At 42.2% G+C, this 19349-nt stretch overlaps 1 protein-coding gene across 7 annotated transcripts in view; it reads right to left on the reverse strand.

Moving 5' to 3' along the window:
• adgrl3.1 (adhesion G protein-coupled receptor L3.1) overlaps nt 1-19349 on the reverse strand; it is a 573597-nt gene that overhangs the window by 453298 nt on the left and 100950 nt on the right. Inside the window, exon 1 of one of the 7 annotated variants that reach the window (XM_059974621.1) lies at nt 4210-4356. The exons of 4 other annotated variants lie outside the window; for them this stretch is intronic. The gene's annotated coding sequence lies outside the window, so the exon portion shown is untranslated. Of the gene's footprint in view, nt 1-4029; nt 4124-4209; nt 4357-19349 lie in introns of those variants that run through there. 2 more of the 7 variants (XM_059974624.1, XM_059974625.1) reach the window with 2 other exon arrangements.

Here is a 19349-nt window from a genome sequence, read left to right on the forward strand (position 1 = left end):
CCCCTCTGGTGGAGTGAGACTAGAACTAGAGGTCACAGGTTTAAGGCGAAATATGAAACATTTAAAGGGAATCTGTTGAGGAGCTTCTTCACTCGGAGGGTGCTTCAAGTACAAAATGAGCTACCAGAGAAAGTGGTAGATGCAAGTTCACTTGCAGCATTCAAGAGAAGTTTGGACAGGTATGCAGATAAGACACGTATGAAGGGTTATGGACTAGATATAGGCTGATGTGATTAGGCAGAAAACCAAGCTAATATGTACTGGATGAGCCAAGGGGCCTATTTCTGTGCTGCAGTGCTCTAGGACTCTATGACCTAGATTCAATCCTGACCTCCAATGCTCACTGTGGAGTTTACATGTTCTCACTACAATCACGTGGCTTTTCTCCAAAAGATTTGATTTCCATAGATGTGCTGCTGGCTATTACACTGTCTGGTCTCATAATTACCCCTCAAGTAGGTGACGTAGGAGAATGACAAAGGGAATAGGTTATTGGTAGAAAGAGAAATAGTACTGAAAATCAAGCCCAGATTTGATGGGCTGAATGGTTTTCTGTTTAAGCCTTCCATTTGTCAATTAAATTGTTCTTTTCTAAGCAGAAACACTAATTAGTTGGACTAAGAACCACTACCAGCTTTAGAATATTAGTATGAAATGATCAACATTGTCCTAAATATAACATATAATTTAATCTTGAGACAGAATCACTGAATCTTGGTAGAATACAGATACCAAAGGAGATTTGGGATTGGAATAGGCATTTTTACATAACATATACCAAGTTTCAGTGAAAAACATGTCCTACATCCTGTTCATACTGATCAGATCATTACACAGTGCATTGAGGTAGAACATGCAAAAACAGTAACAGTGTAGAATAAAATGTAAAAGCTACAGTAAAGTGCAGTGCATGGAAACAAGGTGCAAGATCATAACATGGTAGGTCGATAGTTCAAGTGTCAATTTATCGTGCTAGGGGATTACTTAATAGTCTTATGATAGTGAGGTAGTAGCTGCCCTTGAGTTGCTGGTCAAGTTACTGGTCCCTTGAGTCACTTTCAAGCTTTTGTATCTTCTATCCAATGGAAAAGGGGAGAAGAGAACTTCCACGGTGAACAAGGTCTTTGATTGTGCTGGCTGCTTTACTGTTGCAGCAGTACAGAGACTAGAGAAAACTGGTTTCCTTGATACGCTAAGCTGGGTCCCACATCTCAACAGTTTCTCCACTGAGGATGGCTAGTGCACAACTCAATCCTGCACTTGCTCACCCATTTCATCACAGTCACTGCACAAAAATCCTTTATTAAATAACTGCTGCTGGAAGATGAAATATTGTTTTAGATCCCACCAAGAAAGGTCATTAAATTGACTTTTATCGATCTACAGTTATATTGATGAAATGTTTCAGCCTTTCTTTTAAGTTAAAACTGGCCAAGATCTACATCACAAAGTATGAAGAATGGTCTCATCTGAGCTCTGAAGTTCGATTCATTAGGTGGAGAATAGCAACTGAGGCTGGGAGGTGGTAAGTGGAGGCAACGAAAGGGCTGCAGGTGATGGGATCGGAGAAGGAAATGGAAACAAAACCCAGTAAGGAGGTATAGTGGGCAGATGGGCACAGCAGGGGAAAGGTCAACGGGGGAGTAGTATGTGAGCAATAGGCAAATAGAATAGGTGGGGGAGTGGAAGGAACCTGGGAGATGGAGTAAGGGAAGATCAGAAAGAAAGGGACGGGGTGGGGAACAGATTATGTGAAACTGGATGATTTAATGTTCATATCAGTGGGTTGTACACTACCCAGACAGAATATGAGGCACCGCTCTTTTCGTTTGCATCCAGCCTCATCCTGGCAAAGGAGACAGGTCAATGCAGGAATGGTGAGGGCATTTAAGCTGCTAGCAACCAAGAGTTCCAGATGGCTGGACAAAAATAGAAATTGTTATCACTCAGTTAATTAAAAATTAACAGACCTGTTAAAATGTATTTTCTCAACCTACACAGCAAAACGTAAATCTGTGTATAATGAGTAATTTCTTTAATTCAAGTCAATGCACCTTAAAAATGGTTTAGTCAAAACCTTTGCCATCTCAGAGGCCATGAACGCTAAAACGCAATGAGTCATTACTCGGATAACTTAATAAACGCACTGTCTTGAACACACAGACTTATTTACAGCTTCAGCAGACGGCAATCACTGAAGGTCAAAGAAAGCACAAGCTCATTCAACTGAAACTCATGTCGGCTTGACTTGAAGCTTTGAGCCACCAAACCCCACCATGGTTATGCAATGTCTTGGGATAGTTTTGATTATAGTATCCTGGTAATTGGTTACAGACAAGATTTATTCGTGCTCACCGACTGCTGTTAAGCATTCACTTTCATTGACAGATGTAATGAAAGTCACATAGGTTTTGAAAGACTGAAGTAATTTGCTTTGATGTTAGCACCAAACACGTACAATGATGCATTCAAGCACATCATCCAAGTGAATTCTGCTTCCTTAGTTTTAATGAAGAGCTCAAATCAAAGTTAAAGTGTTCAGTGAATTCCAGACATTCTGAATTCATCACTTCCGTCCACTTTACAGTCACTGGCCACTGAATCTCTCACCCTGCAACACTGTGTGAACCATCTCTAATTTTTTTTAGAATTCACAAAGTAGCAAAATAATAAATGTTCCAGAATAAGAGCCACAAATAAATTAATGTCAAACCCTAATTGAGTCAGAAATATGCAGACCTGGTTACCTTCACTAAACAAGGTTATTTTTAAAAACAGCCTGCAGCACTATAATTTATGTCTGGCAACAAAATCCACAATAGATTAGCAGAATCCGTACTCAGCTAATTGATTAATGATATTTGGGAGAAAAGCAATTTTGTACAACAAAAAAGTGATCAACTCAGGCCATGTTATCTTTAAAAAAAAATTATCAGCCACAGAAGATTCTGCACACATCTTCCCTTTGCTTTGACTCAAACACATTCCAATAAGCCTAGAGGTCAAGAAATAGCATTCACCATCTAATCAAAAGCATAAAATATGGAGACAATCTATCTTGGACATAGAATTACCACAGGTTCCCTCTGCTGTAGCAAAAGAGGGGGAAGCGAGGGCTCGGGTGGGGGGGGGGTGGGTGTGAAGCCATGTTCATTATCATTTTGACTCAAACAAATTGAGTAAATATTTCCTATTTGACCACAGCTTCATGACCAGAGACTTACAGGTATGCATCCTTAGTGCTAAACACAGCTGAAACTTCACACGTGCATTTAATGCTTCACTCCATAATTCGATTTCCAGCTTGAAAAAACTGGGGAAGCTATAGAAGGTCAATTTTCCAGATTAGCTTCGCTCAGGAAACAAGGCCTAGTGGCATCAGTGTGCTGCCATGTCCCAGATGCCCAAGTCAAGTGGGTAAGCTGTATCAATGGAAAGCAAAAAAATGAAGTCACGCAGAAAATCTCTCTCCGAACATAGCTGCATAGCATACACCCTTTGCCAACCAGATTGGCACCATTTTATCTTGCACTTGCACTTCCATCATCATACTTATTTTGTTGTTAATTAAACTTGTTTGTCCTCATCTTGTCATGTACTGTGCTGCTGAATGCTAAATTTTCATGGCAATTACACCGTCTATGTATGCCTGTAACAACAATAATACAATAAAATGGGGTGGTCTTTAATTGATACTAAACCATGGACAGAAGGAAACAAGCCATTGATGGAAACATGGAGCTCCTCAGTCATAAAGTCATGAACAAAAAGGGAATATTAGCAGAAATAAACACCGTAAGTAAGAATTTGTATAGCTTGCATTCTTTTCCTCCCGTTACATTAAAGTTAACCTAGTCATGAAAAGCTAAATACCATCCAGGGATAAATTTAACTGCTGTTAAATAATATAATGTATTTTAAACATTTTGCGCCTGCTCAAGTACAACATCCCTAAATTACCTGTTGCAAAAATCAAGTTAAAATAAAAGAACACATTTCAAGTGCAGATACACCTGCCAAAGAACAGACCTCATTCATACCTCAACCCTGCAAGATGCAGTTTGGCACTTACAACTTCCAAATGCTAAATGAGGCAGCGCCTGTCACAACTGCAACAGTTCATGCACTGGGCCGCCACACTTACTGCTCAGCAGTTTGACTGGAATTGTTGTGCCTTTTATGGCAACGTTGGAATCCTTTGTTACTCACCTGGGATTACACTGACGGAAGAAGGAGTTAACCTTTGTTTTCCCAATTTCAGCGCATCATGATTTAAATTCAATGCAGAAGTAAAAGCAAATGCTTATTGGCACATTCAATGGAGCCATTTGTTATCTTGTACCTTCAATTATTATCAACTGAAGCAGCAACACCCAACCAATAAAGCCATTAAAACTCAAGGTCAAAGAAAGTAAGTGCCAGCTAAATCAGGTTTAAGACTTTGAACCGGTCTTCAAGATCAATAATTAACATGAAAAAAATGGAGTGCTGTTAAATAACAAGTCAATATGTTATTGGAGTCCTTAAAGGGAAGCATACATACATACGCCACACACACAAAATACTGGTGGAACTCAGCAGGCCGGGCAGCATCTATAGAAATAAGTACAGTCGACGTTTTGGGCCAAGACCCTTTGTCAGGACTAACTGAAAGAAGAGATAATAAGAGATCTGACAGTGGGGTGGGGAAAATCCAAAATGATAGAAGACAGGAGGGGGAGGGACGAAGCTAAGAGCTGGAACGTTGATTGGCAAAAGGGATATACAGCTAGAGAAGGGAAAGGATCATGGGATGGGAGGCCTAGGGAGAAAGAAAGGGGGAGGGGAGCACCAGCGGGAGATGGAGAACAGGCAAGGAGTGATTGTGAGAGGGGCAGAGAGAAGGGGGAAAGGAGAGGGAGAGGGAGGGGGAGAGAGAGGGAGAGGGAGGGGGAGAGAGAGGGAGAGGGAGGGGGAGAGAGAGGGAGAGGGAGGGGGAGAGAGAGGGAGAGGGAGGGGGAGAGAGAGGGAGAGGGAGGGGGAGAGAGAGGGAGAGGGAGGGGGAGAGAGGGAGAGGGAGGGGGAGAGAGAGGGAGAGGGAGGGGGAGAGAGAGGGAGAGGGAGGGGGAGAGAGAGGGAGAGGGTGGGGGAGAGAGAGGGAGAGGGAGAGGGGGGAGGGGGGGAGAGAGGGGGGAGAGAGGGGGAGAGAGAGGGGGAGAGAGAGGGGGAGAGAGAGGGGCAGAGAGAAGGGGGAGAGAGAGGGAGAGGGAGGGGGAGAGAGAGGGAGAGGGAGGGGGAGAGAGAGGGAGAGGGAGGGGGAGAGAGAGGGAGAGGGAGGGGGAGAGAGAGGGAGAGGGAGGGGGAGAGAGAGGGAGAGGGAGGGGGAGAGAGAGGGAGAGGGTGGGGGAGAGAGAGGGAGAGGGAGAGGGGGGAGGGGGGGAGAGAGGGGGAGAGAGAGGGGGAGAGAGAGGGGGAGAGAGAGGGGGAGAGAGAGGGGGAGAGAGAGGGGGAGAGAGAGGGGGAGAGAGAGGGGGAGAGAGAGGGGGAGAGAGAGGGGGAGAGAGAGGGGGAGAGAGAGGGGGGAGAGAGGGGGGAGAGAGGGGGGAGAGAGGGGGGAGAGAGGGGGGAGAGAGGGGGGAGAGAGGGGGGAGAGAGGGGGGGAGAGAGGGGGGGAGAGAGGGGGGGAGAGAGGGGGGGAGAGAGGGGGAGAGAGAGGGGGAGAGAGAGGGGGAGAGAGAGAGAGAGAAATAAAGGGATGGGGGTAAGAAGGGGAGGAGGGGCATTAATAAAAGTTAGAGAAATCAGTGTTCATGCCATCAGGTTGGAGGCTATCCAGACGGAATATAAGGTGTTGTTCCTCCAACCTGAGTGTGGCCTCACCATGACAGTGGAGGAGGCCATGGATTGGCATATCAGAATGGGAATGGGACGTGGAATTAAAATGTATGGCCACTGGGAGATCCTGCTTTTTCTGGCAGACAGAACGTACGTGTTCAGCAAAACAGTCCCCCAGTCTGCATCGGGTCTCACCAGACTCAGTATATCACACCAGCCAATTCACAGGTGAAGTGGCACCTCAGCTGGAAGGACTGTCTGGGGCCCTGAATGGTGGTGAGGGAGGAAGTGTAAGGGCAGGTATAGCATTTACCCTGAAAGGTGTGTTGCTTGAATTTCCAGCATCTGCAGATTTCCTCATGTTTACACATGCCACATTGATTACAGCCCTAGCCGCCAGGACAAGGACTACACAATGTACAAGCCAATGATGTGCATATTACAATTCTATTCCTTTGCAATGCCATTAAAATACAATCAGGAATGAAAATTCATGCAAGCAGAAGTGGTTGAGTTTCTGCCAGCTTCTCACTCTAGCTTTTGTTAGATCGAAGTCACACAAACCATTCCATTTGACCTGAAGGACAGAGTGAAAATGGGCCAGGTTACACTCATCAAAACTGCAGTAATTTATGCACGTATATGGCTGATTAGCAAAACCAGGTGGTGCTCTCTGTCATCAAAAGTTCAGTTGTGCTGGATTAGAGCCTAGTACATCAGCAAAATGGAGGGGCATTAGTGACCCAATGATATGCATATCTCACCGTTGTTATATAAATGCTATACCACTGCATACTAATCAAATACTCTTCCAGTGACCCTTGACACTGCAGTAGGATAAGATGTCATCCTGATCAACTAGAGCTAAAATATGACCCATTATTCACCTCAGGACAGCAATCACAAACTTAAATACAACTAATCAATTAAAATCACAGGAACACAAGGCAGGAGGTTCATTTTGACTTCACCATTTGCCATTTCATGTATTTACTCAATTTCTCTCTGAAGCTAGTCATGAAGAGCTAAATACCATCCAGGGACAAACATCTCTTGGATATTTAACCAATCACCCTTGTCTTAATCACCTTTATTTTTTTTTGTCCACCAGTTCTTCATCTACTCTCTAGACCACGGGTTCCCAACCTGAGGTCCACGGACCCCTTGCTTAATGATATTGGTCCATGGCATAAAAAATAGTTGGGAACACCTGCTCTAGACCCTTCATGATTTTAATTATTTCCATAAGATGTCTTCAAAGAGAGAGGATTATCAAATCCTCCAGTTCATTCACATAATCAACACTACTCATCTCTGGAACCATTCTTGGGAATTTCTGCTACACCAAAAAACCTTGACTTATTTTCTAACATGCAGTGCCTTAGAAGTTCAGATTAACGTGACCATGAAACTTCTGGATTATCTTTAAAAATCTCTGTGTGATAGGGACCACTTCAAGTGACAGACATCTACCATGAAATATTTCTCTCCAATTCCAACCTCACCCCTTCTGCACGCTCTGGTCTCCACTCCCTCTGCACTAATCCTAACCTCACCATCAAACCCGCAGATAAAGAGGTGCTGTAGTAGTCTGGCAAACTGACCTCTACTTTGCTGAGACAGAGCACCAACTCTCAGACACCTCCTCTTACTTACCCCTCAAATAGGATCCCACTAAGAAGCACCAGGTCATTGTTTCCCACACCATCACCAACCTTATTGACTCTAGGAATATCCTATCCACTGCCACCAACTTCATAGTTCCTGCACCCCACACCTCCCGTTTCTACCTCCCACCCAAGATCCACAAACTCGCTGGTCCAGGAGACCCATTGCTTCAGCTTGTTCCTGCCCCACTGAACTCATATCTGCATACCTGTCTTATCCCCCTAGTTCACTCCTTTCCTACCTACATCTGTGACACTTCATGTGCTCTGGATCTTTTCAATGATTTCAAGGTTCCTGGCCCTGATCATTTGGATTTTCACTATGGATGTCCAGCCCTATACAACTCTCAGTTTCTTTCTGGACACCAGACCCAACAAGTTTCTCTCCACCACCAATCTCCCCTGTCTAGCACAGCCTGTTTTCACTCTCAATATTTCTTTCTTTTGTTCCCCGCCACTTCCTTCAAACAAAAGGTGCACCATGGGCACTTGCGTGGGTCTCAGCTATGCCTGCAATTTTGCTGGCTACGTGGAAAAGTCTATGTTCCAAGCCTGCACTGGTGTCCATATCCCACTTTTCCTACATCTCAATGACAACTGCAGAGGTCCTGCTTCCATGCCGAGCTCATTAACTTTGCCTCCAATTTCCACGCTGCCCTCAAATTTACCTGCTCCATTTCCGAAACCTCCACCCCCATTCTCGATTTCACTATCTCTGTTCCTGAGGACAATTTATCTAGTGAAGTTTATTAAAAAACTCATCGCCTCTCACATCTACCTGGACTATACCTCCTCCACCCTGTTACTTGTAAAAATGCCATCCCCTTCTCTCATTTCCTCCATCTCCGTCGCACCTGCTCTCAGAATGAGGCTTTTCATTCCAGAACAAAGTAGAAGTCATCCTTTTTCAAAGAAGGGGGCTTCCTTCCTCCACCGTCAATGCTGCCCTCAAATGCATCTCCTCCATTTCATTCATGCATGCTCTTACCCTAATCTCCAGCCATCCTACCAGGGATAGGGTTTCTCTTGTCCTCACCTACCACCCCATCAGCCTCCACGTCCAGCAGATAATTCTTTACAACTTCTGTCATCTCCAACAGGATCGCACAACCAACCACATCTTTTCTTACCCCCTCCCCCCACCTTCCCACTTTCTGCTTTCTGCAGGGAGTGCTCCTTACGCCATTTGTTTGTGTATTAGTCACTCCCCACTGATCTTCCTCCGGACACTGATCCTTGCAAGTGGAACAAGTGGTACACCTGCCCCTACACCTCCTCGCTCACAACCATTCAAGGCCCCAAACAGTCCTTCCAGGTGAAGTGACACTTCACCTGTGAGTCTGTTGGGATCATATACTGTGTCCGGTGCTCCCGGTGTGGCCTCCTGGAGATTGGGGAGACCGCTTCGCCGAGCAGCTATGGTCAGTCTGCCAGAAGTGGGATTTCTCAGTGGCCACCCATTTTAATTCCACTTCCTAGTCATCGTCTGATGTGTCCGTCCAAGGCCTCCTCTACTGTTGTGATGAGGCCACACTCAGGTTGAAGGAACAACACCTAATATTCCATCTGCGTAGCCTCTAACCTGATAGCATAAACATCAATTTCTCAAACTTCCTGTAATGCTCCCTATCCATCCCCTTTTCCCTCCCTCACTGCATCTCCTTGCCTGCCCATTGCCTCCCTCCCGTGCTCCTTCCCCCCTTTTCTTTCTTCTATGGCCTTCTGTCTTCAGCTATTAGATTCCCCCTTCTCCAGCCCTGTATTTCTTTCACCAATCAATGTCCCAGCTCTTTACTTCACCCCTCCCCCTCCCGGTTTCACCTACCTCCCCTCCCCCACCCTTTAAAGTCTACTCATCTTTTTTCTCCAGTCCTAGCAAAGAGTCTCAGCCTAAAACGTTACCTACTGTAACAAATTTCTGCAATACATCTCTTCTAATGAATGCAAGAATGTGGAGTGTATTTTAACAGTGAGCAGCAGACTAGGCAACTGTGTCTGCAAATTCATCGTGATCAACCCCCCTGCAATACGGCTTTGCGCTATTATCACTAAACTTCAAAGCACATTGTTTTGTCACTGGTTTCAAATATTTCTTAGGCCTCTTGAGAACTCCAGTTTTTTAAACCTTGAATCTTTTCTCAGAACTGTAACGGGGTCCTTGTTGCCACCTGCATGTAAAATTTGATCTCATAAAATATTTCAACTGACAGGCATGTTGACTGTTCCCAATTCCTATCTGTTGAACTACGCCTTTGATACCAGTTAACAATTAAAGCCTGCAGGACTTCCACATTAAGAATGAGATTTATTATCACTGACTAAAATTAGGTGAAATTTATTTTGTGGAAGCATTACAATGCAAAGGTATAAAATTCCTATAAATTGCAGAAATAAATGGTGCAGAAAAGGAATAATGAGGTGGTGTTCATGGACAATTCAGAAATGTGATGGCAGAGGTAAGGAAGCTACTTCTGAATTGTTGAGAGAGAGTCTTCAGGCTGCTATACCTCCTCCGTAAAGACAGTAGCAAGAAGGCGGCATATCCCAGATTGTGAGGGTCCTTAGTGATCAAAGTCACTTTCTTTTCTCATGCAAATACCAACATATTACTTAGAATCGTACAATAAAATCAGTTCTTTCAGTTCAGTTTCCCAACATAGCACACTTTTCATAAAGTGACAGAACCAGAGAGATGGGGCATTGAAACTTAACTTGCTCAGGAGTAACTAACACAAAGTTTCTTGAAGGGGACATGGCAATTGATACAATTGCAAGTCTCAAAACAGCAACAAGCTGGTTTTTAATCACTGGCCTGTTCCTTGGCAGCTGAGAAAGTCACTTTAATCAGACAAATAACTAAATATGTTCAACTCAAATTTCATTGGTCTGGTCCAGCAGGCAGTGAAAGAGACCTCCCGAAAACTGGTGTAGTTACCACTTTGCTGTCTTTCCAAGATTCCATTAATTTCCCACAAAATGGAAATGCAGTATTTAGCAAAAATGTCAGTTGGAATCTCAAAGCAGAAAAACTTGAAACGAAACTGTACCACCAGAACTGAAATAAATTGCTTTATTATTGTCATGCACTGAGGTACAGTGAAGAACAGTTTTGCATGCCATCCAGACAGAAATTTTCATTACATTTGTAGATTAAAGTAGTACAAGGGAGAAGCAGTAACAGAAATCAGAATTAATCAGAAACAGGTTTATTATCGCCGGCATGTGACTTGAAATTTGTTAACTTAGCAGCAGCAGTTCAATGCAATACATAATCTAGCAGAGAAAAGAATAATAATAATAAATAAATAAATCAATTACGTATATTGAATAGATATTTTTAAAAGTGCAAAAACAGAAATACTGTATATTAAAAAAAGTGACGTAGTGTCCAAAGATTCAATATCTATTTAGGAATCAGAGGGCAGAGGGGAAGAAGCTGTTACTGATAATTGCTGAGTATTTATACGGTAAATATATAGTATTTACAAAAACAGAGAACGTGCAGTGCAACCAAACAATACAGTGCAAGTCTATGATGAGGTAGATCGCGAGGTCAAAAGCCCATTTTATTGTACTAGAGAACCATTCAATGTTCTGATGACAGCGGGATAGATGGGGTCCTTCAGCCTGGTAATACCTGCTTCAGGCTGTTGTATCTGCTGTTTGATATTGTTTTTGTTTGGGGGCTGAGGGGGGTCGGTGGGGAGAAGAAGACAGAAGCTCTTTGATTATGTTGACTGCTCTGCAAAGGCAGCAACGTGTAGAAAAGACGGTATTTTATATACAAAGGTGTGGCAACAATTCTCTGCAATGGCACAGAATCAATGGGACTAAAGTAAATAAATAGCCACCAATACAGCATCTATTGGTCTCATTATTGGCACCATTGAGACAAATTAATGGGTTTCTCTAGCCAGCCTGTGAGGGCAATGAGCCTTTTCTTGGGATCTGCCTTCAGTGTGACTTTGTGGTATTTCTTCCAGTCACTGTCGAATCTCAGATAGTAACTTCTCTCAGTTCATAAACTATGACAAGATGAAAACCGGACATCCACACATACTTAACCCATGAGAAGTGCATGAGAATCAGTGCCTCAATGCTTGTGATAGTGCTTTTGGCAAAGACGTCAGAGAAGCAGTAATCTTCACACACTTGACATGGTGGTGGTAACTCTCCAGGTATCTGAAAGGTAATGAAAGAGGCCTCCAGAGAACTGATAATTGTTTACCATAGCCATTTTACTGGGTCCTTTAATATCCCCCCCCAAAGTGACTAAAATTGCATTTTAAACTTTATGAACACGTCAGTTAAAATGTTTTTATGAAATCTCTTCAAAAGAAACTCCTTTGTTAAATCTCACTGTCAATTTTCAGAGACGTAGCTACTAAGGTAATTGCAATGTCCAACCATCTCCAATGTATGTCTCTCAATGATGATCTATGCAAAGACCAAAACCACTTTATCTTAGTCTTCAACGCTAAGTGAGGATCCTACAGTTCAGTAAGTTTTTGCGTAAAGACTCAGTGCACTTGAAGGTCATTCACAGCTGGAGCAAGGAAGCCAGCCAGCTGCATGCTGAAGATCAGTAACGAATACCTTGGAAGCTCCAGTCTTCATGCAGAGTTGAAGATTAAAGGGCGTTTTTATCATTCCTGTGTTTGATACCAATTTTGGTGGGGAGATAATCTTCAATAAAAAGGCACAAAATAAACACAGGAAAGGTGGAGAAAAACATATTTGTGTTTTGGGTGATGAGTTGATACCACAGACAACAGCAGCAGTTAACTGATATTAAGAAACCTCGGGTATTTAATTGATCTCAAGAGCCAGCTAAATCTGGTCATCACTTATCCAAGGATTCACAATTGATGCAATCAAAGACTTTCATCAAATGAGTGAAGATCATGTACAGGAGCTGATTTTGTTCTTAACGTACTCCATGGATTTGACAGCCAATGAATATTACATAGGCTGCCTCCTAATAAAAAGGAACCAAAATCTTTTCAGAATTTCTACCATAAAGGGAAGCAATTGATTTAATTGGACACAGGCATTTTTTCCCTGCTGAAAAGCCCAGTTCTCTGCACAGGAAAGAAAATACTGCAAGAAATACCCATGAACCTAAAGGAGCAAAGTGTACATTTTGCAATGAAGTTTAATAAACACTACAATCACAGGAATGCAGTAATTACTGGGTAATTAAACAGGGAGACCCAAAGTGGATCATTCAAAAAATAAAAAAGATGTAAAAGTGACACTAAAGCTGTCAAAATACAGTACTGCAAAAATAAACTTAGATCTAGCAATGCCTTTGTATTTCAACCCAATTAGTATGTGTATGTCTTTAGTCATCACCACAGTGTAATTTACTCCTAAGTGTAGTCAATATGGATCTACCAACCTATACTAGAATGGTGTCTGAAATAAAATGTTTCAGTTATGAGGTGAGAGAGAGGCTTGGTCTGTTTTTTCTGGAAAGGAGGTGGTCAAGAGGAGTATCTGAACTTAGGTATAATAGAGATTCATATATCATTAAGGTATATTAACTTATGGAACCACAGAACATTACAGCACAGAAACAGGCCCTTTGGCCCTTCTTGGCTGTGCCAAACCATTTTTCTGTTTAGTCCCATTGACCTGCACCTGGACCATATACCTCCCTACCCCTCTCATTCATGTACCTGACCAAGTTTTTCTTAAATGTTAAAGGTGAGCCTGCATTTACCACTTCATCTGGCAGCTCATTCCACACTCCCACCACTCTCTGTATGGAGAAACTCCCCTAATGTTCCCTTTAAACTTTTCCCCCTTCACCCTTAACCCATGTCCTCTGGTTTTTTTCTCCCCTAGCTTCATTGGAAAAAGCCTGCTTGCATTCACTCTATCTATACCCATCATAATTTTATATACCTCTATCAAGTCTCCCCTCATTCTTCTACGCTCCAGGGAATAAAGTCCTAACCTATTCAACCTTCCTCTGTAACTCAGTTTCTCAAGTCCTCACAACATCCTTGTAAACCTTCTCTGCACTCTTTCAACCTTATTAATATCCTTCCTGTAATTAGGTGACCAAAATTGCACACAATACTCCAAATTCGGTCTCACCAATGTCTTATACAACCCCACCATTACATTCCAACTCTTATGCTCAATACTTTGATTTATAAAGGCCGACGTACCAAACACTCTCTTAACGACCCTATCCACTTGTGACACAACTTTTAGGGAATTATGTATCTGTACTCCCAGATCCTTCTGTTCTACTGCTCTCCTCAGTGTCCTACCGTTTACCTTGTATGTTCTACTTTGGTTTGACCTTCCGAAGTATAATACCTCACACTTGTCCGCATTAAACTCCATCTGCCATTTTTCAGCTCATTCCTCCAACTGGTCCAAATCCCTGTGCAAGCTTTGAAAACCTTCCTCACTGTCCACTACACCTCCAATCTTTGTATCATCAGCAAATTTGCTGATCCAATTTACCACATTATCATCCAGATCATTGATATAGAGGACAAATAACAATGGACCCAACACTGATCCCTGTGGCATACCACTAGTCACAGTTATGTATGATATAGATAGAATAGGTTGCAGGGAACTTTTCCACTTAGATGCAAATAAAGCTTGGGATTGCAGATTTAGGGTAGAGATCCAAGAGAGCCCATCTTTTCCACCCAGAGAGTGGTGAATATTTAGCATACACATTCTGCAGACATCACTAACAGCATTTAAAAAATGCCTAAATGAGCACATGAATCAACCAGACATAAAAGGCTGTGGGCCAAGTGCCGGGATTAATATGGATGACTACCCAATGTTCAGTGTTGATGTGTTAAGGCAAGTGGCCTCTTTCCATGCTCTGTGACTAGGACTAGCAATGTCAATAACAGAAGCATCATTAATGTTCCTGTGTTATTGATAACAGAAAAGCATCTCCAGTGACTATATTTGTAACCATAAAACTTGCGAGCATATATTCACTCTCCATTGGTAGACGACATACTACACGTCTAATCAACTTGAGAAATAAGACAGTTATCATCACTCTAGAGCAGGCGTTCCCAACCTGGGGTCCATGGAACCCTCAGTTCATGGTAGGGGTCCATGGCATAGAAGAGATTTGGAAGCCCTGCTATAGAGGAAGTAAAACTGTTGGGGGCTGGAGTGTATGTGGTGGTGTGGTACAGAGTACGCTGGAGAGGGTGGTGACAAACGGACAAAGAATCGCAGGATCTGGTAACATTCCTGCTCCAAAATTAAGCAAGCAAATTTCTACTGCTTTGTGCAGATCTTGTTTTCCTCTAATATTTTTTCCCAACACATAAAACATTCAATATTTGGAAGTATGTTATTACATAATTTTGCTTACATCTTAGGACATAACCTTAAATTAATTCCTCCAGTTTCAGGACTGATCTGCTGGAGGAACCCAACAATTGAGCAGCATCCATGGGGGAAAGGAATTGTCCATGTTTGGGGTTGAAATCCTGCATACGGACAACTGTCTTCCTGATTGTTTATTGATCCAAATTCTAGCACCTGCAGTCTCATGCTTCCCTGAAACTTTTATTTGGATGCAACTGCTTATTTTCTAACTGGCTTTTTGCATCCCAGATTTCTGTCCCAAAAAGACAAACAACCAATACCTTGTGATAGTTACCAGAGCTAATCCTTTCAACTATTTGATCTTAAGTAAACCGTTTCCTCACTTTACTAAATCCCTGCCAGGATGCACACTTGTGAACCTTGGAAGTGTCCTATGTCGCACAGTCAAATCTCTATCTTGATTGCCTTCTTGCTTTTAATTCTTGAATTTTTCTAGCACTTGACTGCAGGAAAGTAAAGACAGAACAAAATACTCAGGAGAGAATTAGTTGTCACCAATACAATTCTCAGCAATCTGAAGCAGGAAACCCACGGCAATTTCACTCCTCCGACAAATTATTGTGTGCAGTCAGGCGGGATATAGAGATTTTCTAGCTGTTGGTGGAACACAGATACTGTTGGTCAGCAGAGATCAACAGTTTAAATCTCAGCCTTTACACTTCCAATGAATTCGAGCTCAGGTTCTGACAGCAAAAACACAAAACCAAACAGCACAAAGGAACAAGCCTTTTGGCCCACTTTGTCTGTGCTGAACATGATGCTGAGTTAAACTAACCCTCTTGGGCCTGTGCGTGATTACTATCCCTTCATTCCCTGCATATGCATATTTAAAATTCACTTATGCCACTATTGTATCTGTATTCCACCATTACCCCAGCAGAGCTTTCCTGGCATCTACCACTGTGTTAAATCATGTCCTACACTTTTCTTCTGACATTCACCTCTCACCTTACCTTATTTATACCTTCTAGTAGCTGGCATTTCTACCCTGGGAAAAATAGATTCATGCCTCCCCTAATTTTTATTAATTTCCACCAATTCACCTCTCAGTCCCACCCCCCAAACTCCAGCAGTTTCTTAAATTTTTCCATATAGTCCACATCCTTTTGTCCAGAGAGCATCCTGGTAAACCTCTTTTGCACCCACAAGCCACTGCTTCTGTCCTGGAATGGAGCAACCGGAACTGCACACAATATTCCATTTTTCATTCAGATCTGTACAGAAGCATTTTTTGCGCCTTTTCAACATTTTGTTTGACTCAATTTTTATTAAAATTCACATCCTTCATTTCATATAAATTTATAAAATCAACCTCTCCTTCTGTACTCTCAAGACTTTTACTGATAGGTTAACAAATATTTGGAAAATTTTGATAAAATGAAAATGTAACACATAGGCCTCATTTTCTACACCATCATAAGATACAACTCATAGCCTTGAAAAGTCCAACTCCAAAGTCTAGTTTAGGTTTTTACATAATTAATCAATTGAACAAAAGAGTAACTGCTATATTGTATGTTATTTGATGATCAGTGGGAATATAAAGGACAAATCATGTCAAAAGAGTAATGGTAAGATACAATAACATTACTTGTTTAGTTTTAACTGTAGAAGGTTCATTAACAGAACAGGAATAATGGATTTCATCAGAGAAGAGTGTAAAGCAATTAACAGAATCATTAAGGTGAGCAATTAATACCACTAAAGAGAACATACGGAAGAAATAAAAAGAGAACTAAAAGCCAATAGATCCCCTAGCCTTGAAAGTCAGTCTCCCACATGACAAGGGACTGGTAGATAAATGGATACATTAGTGCTGATCTTCGCAAACTACTGATTATGGACCAGTCAGAGTTTATCCAGGCTATTTTGGCTCAACTGTTCCATGCCAACCAAGATGCCCATTCAAAGCAAGTCCCATTTTTGTTTTTGGCCATAACCTTCTGAACCTTCTCTTTAACTGTCTGTTAAGTATTGTTATTGCACCAGCTTCAACCACTTCCTCTGGTGGCTAATTCTACATTGCCGTGAATGCCTGCAAAAAAACAAATCTCAGTGTAATATCTAGTGACATATGTATTTTGAAAATAATTTTATTTTTTAACTTTGAACTTTTGTATAAAAAATTGTCCCTCAGTTCCTCCAAAATATTTCTCCTCTCACCTTAAGTCTATGCTCTGTAGTTCTTGATTCACCAATTCTGGGAAAAAGATAAAGTGCATTCACCCTTTCTATATCCCTCATGAATTTTGTATACCTCTATAGGATCACCTCTCAGTCTGCTATGCAGCAAGGCATAAAGCCTTGGCCTGTCCAATAACTCAGCTCCTTAAGTCCTGGTAGCATCCTTGTAAATCTTTTTTTTTTGGGCAGTTTAATATCATCTTTCTTATGGCAGGGCATCCAAAACGGAACACAACACCAGCTTCACCAGCATCCTGTACAACCGCACTCTGACCACCAAATTTGTATGAGCACTCTGACTTAGAGAATGACTGCCATCACGATAAAAGCCTTCACTACTCTGTCTACGTGTAATTCCACTTCCAGTGAACAGTACAATTGTACTCCAGTGTTCCTTTGCTCAATAACACAACCCGGGCCCTGCTGTTTACTGCGAAAGTCCACCCTGGATTTGACTCTCCAAAATTCAACTGATTACACTTACTCGAATTAAATTCCATTTGCCATTCCTCGGCCAACTTGTTCAGTTAATCAGAATCTGCTTGTAATCTTTGATACCCTTTTTCATTGTCAATTATACTCCATATTTAAATATGAATTGCAAACTTACCATCTGTAACTTGTACATTCTTATCCAAAAATTAACACAGATGACATGCAACAATGGGCCCAGCACCAAGCCCTGAGACACACTTTCTGTCACAGGCCTCTGTTCAGAGAAGCAATCTCTATCATCACCCCTCTGCTTTCTACCATCAAGCCAATTGTGTATCCAGTTTGTTAGCTCTCCGAATTCCATGTGATCTTGCCTTCCAGAACAGCCTACCATGTGGAGCCTTTAAGACCTTACTGAAGTCCATATAAAAAATATCTATTGCCCTACCCACACTAACTTCCTTAATCATGTCAAAAGATTTGTAAGACATGGTCTCCCCTGTACAAAGCCATGCTGATTACCCCTAATCAGCCCTGTCTTTCCAGGTGAACACACATCTTAACCTCCACAGATATTAGACTTACTGACCTATAGTTCCCACAGAGTTATTTTCCACCCTTCTTAGATAAAGACACCACACGTGCTACCGTCCAGTCCACTGGCACCTCACAAGTGGTTAACGATGATGTGTATATCTCAACCAGTGCTCCTGCAATTTCTTTTCTAACCTCTCACAGTGGCCTCGGATATATCTGGTCACACCCTGGAGATGTGTCTACCTTCTTCCCTTTCGAGACATTCAGCACCTCCTCGACTGTAATGCAGAATATCATCAAGACATCCCCATTTCCTTTTCCTAGTTCTGAACTCCTCATGTCTTTCCCCATATTAAAAACAGCTAAATATTCATTATGGACCGCCCATTTTCCGCAGCTGTACATAAATCAGAACGTATCTAACATTACATTATTCCAGGAGCTGGGAAAGGGCTCCAAAGACATCTTATTTCTGAATGATGGGAGAGTTACAGCTGAGACATCATGACTGGGAAAACAACAAAAAACAGTGAAAGCAGCAACATCACAGCTCGAGTGGGCCTGTGTGGAGTGTTCCCATTCTTCCTGCAACATTTACTTCCATTGCTCTGGTTCCAGTGCGATTTGGTAATTAATTCATTATAAAGGAAGAGCAATTATTAAACTTCCCAACCTGGGGACCAGGACACCTTGGTTTATGGTAGGAGTCCATGGCATAAAAAAAGTTGGGAACCCTTGCATTAAAGGAAGGCAGATGATTTGTTGACCGTGTTTGTTTGCAAGCCCACATAACCAGACTCAAGAACAGCTTCTTCCCCACTGCTGTCAGACTTTATATCCCCTTCCGAGTGAAGCTGCCATCTTCTGTTTGATACTTTAGTTCAACCTCTGTCATTCCATTATTATCACTTCAGTATTACTTCCTGCATGGTTCAGTCTGCGCAACTACCTTTAAGCAATTTTTTGCATCCATTGCTATCTTTATTGTTGTATTTATAATTAGCTTGCATACTGTTTTCTTTGAGAGCCTCATGTGGGTAAGGAAGCTCATTGCACCATGATGTAAACGATAATAAACTAATCTGTATCTGCTGCAGACTGTGCAATTTCATCTCCATATCTAAGAATGGCAAGCTTGCCCAGAGCTTAGTGCAACAGAGGTTGACCAGATCAATTACCAATCTGAGCAGACTCAGGGTAGATCAAACAAGATTGGCTCCTAATAAAGCACTACAGTTCAGAACATTCAGAGCTTTAAAATTTTCTAACAGCTTCAAATTAAAGGACTGGTCACCTCGAGCCAATGAGCAGAAATTACTTTAC

This window comes from Hypanus sabinus, chromosome 7 (genome assembly GCF_030144855.1).
Source record: "Hypanus sabinus isolate sHypSab1 chromosome 7, sHypSab1.hap1, whole genome shotgun sequence".
NCBI lineage: Eukaryota > Metazoa > Chordata > Chondrichthyes > Myliobatiformes > Dasyatidae > Hypanus > Hypanus sabinus.